Source organism: Punica granatum, unplaced genomic scaffold, assembly GCF_007655135.1.
Source record: "Punica granatum isolate Tunisia-2019 unplaced genomic scaffold, ASM765513v2 Contig00420, whole genome shotgun sequence".
In the NCBI taxonomy this organism is placed as follows: Eukaryota; Viridiplantae; Streptophyta; class Magnoliopsida; order Myrtales; family Lythraceae; genus Punica; species Punica granatum.
In genome coordinates this window covers 60,594-66,593 of record NW_022204335.1, presented here as the reverse complement: position 1 = coordinate 66,593, position 6,000 = coordinate 60,594, and positions in this window count along the sequence as shown.

The window sequence follows — 6,000 nt, the reverse complement described above, 5'->3', positions numbered from 1 at the left end:
GCAGTGTTTTGCCGACGATTTATTCGAAATCACAAGGACATATTAAGGAAAGACATTGCTATCTTTCATCGCGTTCTTCCTTGATACACTATTGGGAATGAGTTCTTGTAAAGAAGAAAATCTATAAAAATAAAAACTTTACGTGCGTTCAGCCGTCTTCTAAAGTATACAACAGTAAAAGACAATTATAAAGAAAAACTATTTCTAGTCATAAAGTCTAGCTATAACTAGTCATAGTAGTCTAACTATTTTTAGTCATAAAAACTCACTATTCTTTAAATAGTACATGCCAATAATTCTTCAAAAATTCTTCTTGCAAGAATCTTTCGTTCAAGTCACCTTTCATGTCATCTTTTTCTTTTACTCTATTTTTTCATCTCTCGTCATGATTCTATAACTCGTAGGAAAGCTGAGTCCTGGAAATGGTCATATGGAGGATCTGCAGAGCTTGAGACGGAACCTTCAGGACTACACATAGAATGAATCTTCTGAACCTGAGCTTGCATTTCCGTGAGAGAGCCGGCCTTATGTAAATTTGCTAGCATCTGAGCTTTCATTTGCAAAAATTTCAATTTTTTCGTAACATCCAAAAGAGTTGTCCTCCGTTTTTCCATCCATCGTTAAACGGCCTGAAGACATGCCTAATCTTCTTTGCAATTAGGCCACCACTTAACCTTAGATTGTCTGGCGAGTCTAGGAAAATAATGACTACACATGTCGTGATTAACCTGTGGACATTCTTCCGGAGAAATTCTTGCTATCTTGAAGTTCCAGCATAAAATCCATGGAACTAAAAACTGAACAAAGAAATGAAGTCCTTTAATTGCAATCAAGATCAGGCTTGTCCTTAGACCGTTCAATGATGGATGGAAAAATGGAAGACACCTCTTTGAATGTTACGAAAAATTCTGAATTTTTTCAAATGAACTCAGATGCTAGCAAGATCTATATAAGGCTGGCTCCCTCGCAAAAATGCGAGCTTAGGTTCAGAAGATTCATTCTATGTGTAGTCTTGAAGGTTCCATCTCAGGCTCTGCAGACCCTTTAGATGACCCTTTCAAGACTCTCGGTTTCCCTATGAGTTATAGAGTCATGATGAGAGATGAAGAAAAAGAGTAAAAGTAAAAGATAACATGAAAGGTGACTTGAACGGAAAATTCTCACAAGAAAGAATATTTGAAGAATTATTGGCCTGCACTATTTAAAGAATAATGAGTTTTTTCTGACTAAGAATAGTTAGACTATTATAACTAGTTATAGCTAGACTTTATGACTAGGAATAGTTTTTCTTTATAATTGTCTTTTATTGTTGTATACTTTAGAAGACGACCGAACGCGTGTAAAATTTGCTGTTATTATTATTTTTCCCTATATCCTATTTGAGTCTCTTTTTTTTTTTTTTTTGAGTTGTCATTCTATTAAGTCGTTTGCTTCTGCGATTTTGATCAATACCCAACGATGTTTATCTTTCTTTGAATCTCAACTTTCTCCTCTCGAATTACATTTCTTCATTACCTATGCAAATTTATCCCTCTATTTCTTAAATATGACATTCAAAATGTCCTATGAAAAAATTTTAATACACGTAAACAAAAAAGTAACAACTTAGAAAATATACATAATTGTGCGATTTCTATGGGAAAATTTTATAAATTATATTTATGCACATGAAAATAAATTACAAAAGTTACGTTATGCTGGAATTTTATAAAAGTTATTTGTGCACTAACCAAGAATGTACATGAAAATTTCTCTATTTATATGTATTATAAAAATACTATGTTGTATTTTCACTTTAGAAATTTCCATCTATTTATGCGTGCCAAAAAAAAAACAGAAAGAAAGCTATCTATCTATTTATAAAGAGAAAATGAATTAATAACATGTGGAATTAGATAGGAAATTGTAAATTTATGCATCACCGATTTGTTAGAAATCATGTTTATCTAATATAAACTAATTCAACAAGAAGCATGATAATATGCTTTTATAATCATCAAATGCATATATGAAAAACATGCAACTTTAATTTATTGTTCTATTTTTTGATGTGAATCGTGGTATTCAGAAATTCAATAGGCTCTGATTATTTCAATTCAAGATGAGTTAGCCACTAAGGAATAAAAACTCTCATAGTATGAATTTTCTTCATTCACAATACTCAAATCTGAGACGTTGTTTAAGAAGAACAAAAACCTGACCCTTGAACCAATCCGTGTTTGTGACAGGTCTCTTTTTACTATCTATTACTCACATATCTCATGCTTTGCATGTTATTACTTTCATTCTCTCAGCATTATACTTAGTAATTTATATGATTTTAAAAGAATATATAGATAAACTAGACATTTAGATTTCATATGGTCAAGTTAAAAGCTATTGATAAATTTGATCTTTTAGGGTAATATTCAAATTTTCTGTAACTCATATACTCTTAAATTTTCTATATAATATTAAAATCTCATGAAGAAAAAAAATAAGATTAACATGACCCGAGGAGTGGAATCAAAATTTATAGCCACAAATATTTTAATTACTTTGTTAGTCTTTTTAGGTTCTTTTCTCGAGATTCCCCAATTTTACATAAACTTAGTGATTTTACCTGCGCGTTGCATGATATTATAGCAGGTATTATTGTTGAATATATGCAAATAAATATAACAATTTTAGCCACAATCTTATAAAAATAAATAATTTATTCGTATCATCTATAGATAAAAGAAAATACTAAATTTAAGGAATGGAGTTTCATCCTCACAATGGGTTTAGGGTCGACAAACAAACCTCGAAACATAAGTATCTGTGAAAAAGATCAAACCTACAATCAGATTCTCATAAATTAAACCCTCAGAGATTTAAAGCTATTTAGTTCAAATATACGTACACATAAAAACAAAAGAACAAAGATAATCTTGTGGTACCAAACCTTACTCAGCTAAGGCCGCCCACTTTCTTCATCATCTTCATCTGCACCTTGTTAATCAAATCTAGAAATTGAAGTAAAAGAGAGAGATTCTTCATTTAAAATACTCTTAAAAAACCTTTGAACTAAATATATAATAAAAAAAAAAAGCAAACACGCAATATAGAGCAAGCTTGACGTTGTCCGTCCATCTAACCATGTGGTTGCAACATCAAAATAGATATCAAACATGCTCATTCTTGAGTTCAAAAGCTTAGATTGTCCGGTGAGTCTAGGAAAATAATGACTACACCTGTCGTGATTAACCGGTGGACATTCTTCCGGAGAAATTCTGGCTATCTTGAAGTTCCAGCATAAAATCCATGGAACTAAAAACTAAACAAAGAAACGAAGTCCTTTAATTGCAAACAAGATAGGGCTTGTCCTTAGGCAGTTCAACCATGGATGGAAAAATGGAAGACACCTCTTTGAATGTTACGAAAAATTCAGAATTTTTGCAAATGAAAGCTCGGATGCTAGCAAGATCTATATAAGGCTGGCTTCCTCGCGAAAATGTGAGCTTAGGTTCAGAAGATTCGTTCTATGTGTAGTCTTGAAGGTTCCATCTCAGGCTCTGCAGACCCTTCAGATGACCATTTCAAGACTCTCAGTTTCCCTATGAGTTATAGTGTCATGATGAGAGATGAATAAAAAGAGTAAAAGAAAAAGATAACATGAAAGGTGACGTGACGGAATATTCTCACAAGAAAGAATATTTGAAGAATTATTGGCCTGCACTATTTAAAGAATAATGAGTTTTTCTGACTAAGAATAGTTAGACTATTATGACTAGTTATAGCTAGACTTTATGACTAAGAATAGTTTTTCTTTATAATTGTCTTTTACCGTTGTATACTTTAGAAGATGGCCAAACGCATGTAAAATTGTTGTTATTATTTTTTTTCCCTATATCCTATTTGAGTCTCTCTGTTTTTTTTTGAGCTGGTCATTCTATTAAGTCGTTTGCTTCTGTGATTTTGATCAATACCCAACTATGTTTATCTTTCTTTGAATCTCAACTTTCTCCTCTCGAATTACATTTCGTCATTACCTATGCAAATTTATCCCTCTCTATTTCTTAAATATGACATTCAAAATGTCCTATGAAAAAATTTTAATACACGTAAACAAAAAAAGTAACAACTTAGAAAATATACATAATTGTGCAATTTCTATGGGAAAATTTTATAAATTATATTTATGCACATGAAATAAATTACAAAAGTTACGTTATGCACGAATTTTATAAAAGTTATTTGTGCACTAACCAAGAATGTACATGAAAATTTCTCTATTTATATGTATTATAAAAATATTATGTTGTATTTTCACTTTAGAAATTTCCATCTATTTATGCGTGCCAAGAAAAAAAACAGAAAGAAAGCTATCTATCTATTTATAAAGAGAAAATGAATGAATAACATGTGGAATTAGATAGGAAATTGTAGATTTATGCATCACCGATTTGTTAGAAAATCATGTTTATCTGATATAAACTAATTCAACAAGAATCATGATAATATGCTTTTATAATCATCAAATGCATAAATGAAAAACATGCGACTTTAATTTATTGTTCTATTTTTTGATGTGAATCGTGGCATTCGGAAATCTAATGGGCTCTGATTATTCCAATTCAAGATGGGTTAGCCACTAAGGAATAAAAACTCTCACAGTATGAATTTTCTTCATTCACAATACTCAAATCTGAGACGTTGTTTAAGAAGAACAAACACCTTACCCTTGAACCAATCCATGTTTGTGACAGTTCTCTTTTTACTATCTATTACTCATATATCTCATGCTTTGCATGTTATTACTTTCATTCTCTCAGCATTATACTTAGTAATTTATATGATTTTAAAAGAATATATCGATAAACTAGACATTTAGATTTCATACGGTCAAGTTAAAAGCTATTGATAAATTTGATCTTTTAGGGTAACATTCAAATTTTCTGTAACTCATATACTCTTAAATTTTCTATATAATATTAAAATCTCATGAAGAAAAAAATTAAGATTAACATGACCCAAGGAGTGGAATCAAAATTTATAGCCATAGATATTTTAATTACTTTGTTAGTCTTTTTAGGTTCTTTTCTCGAGATTCTCCAATTTTACATAAACTTAGTGATTTCACCCGCGCGTTGCGTGGTATTATAGCAGGTATTATTGTTGAATATATGCAAATAAATATAACAATTTTAGCCACAATTTTATAAAAATAAATAATTTATTCGTATCATCTATAGATAAAAGAAAATACTAAATTTAAGGAATGGAGTTTCATCCTCACAATGGGCTTAGGGTCGACAAACAAACCTCGAAACAGAAGTATCTGTGAAAAAGATCAAACTTGCAATCAGATTCTCATAAATTAAACCCTCAGAGATTTAAAGCTATTTAGTTCAAATATAGGTACACATATAAACAAAAGAACAAAGATAATCTTGTGGCACCAAACCTTGCTCAGCTAAGGCCGCCCACTTTCTTCATCATCTTCATCTGCACCTTGTTAATCAAATCTAGAAATTGAAGTAAAGAGAGAGAGATTCTTCATTTAAAATACACTTAAAAAACCTTTGAACTAAACTTATAATAAAAAAAAATCAAACACGCAATATAGAGCAAGCTTGACGTTGTCCGTCCATCTAACCATGTGGTTGCAACATCAAAATACATATCAAACATGCTCATTCTTGAGTTCAAAAGCTTACCGAGAATCCATATTGTGAAAGTTGTTTTGGTGACAATTTCTTCCAAGGGATAGAAGAAAAGAGTGAGGGAGGAGCAGAGAAATTAGGAGGAGGAGGAGGAGGAGGAGGAGGAGTATGAAGTAATTATAAGACACGATTTTTTCATGCATCTCATCAACTCTTAGAATGTGTTTGGATTTAGAGTTGAGTTGGGTCGAGTTTTGATTTTAATTAGTTTGTAATGATTGTATTGTTGAACTATGAGAAAAAATATGAAAAAGTAATGAATAGTTAAGATAAAGTAATAATTAAGTAATTATTGTGTTTTTAAATTATGAGA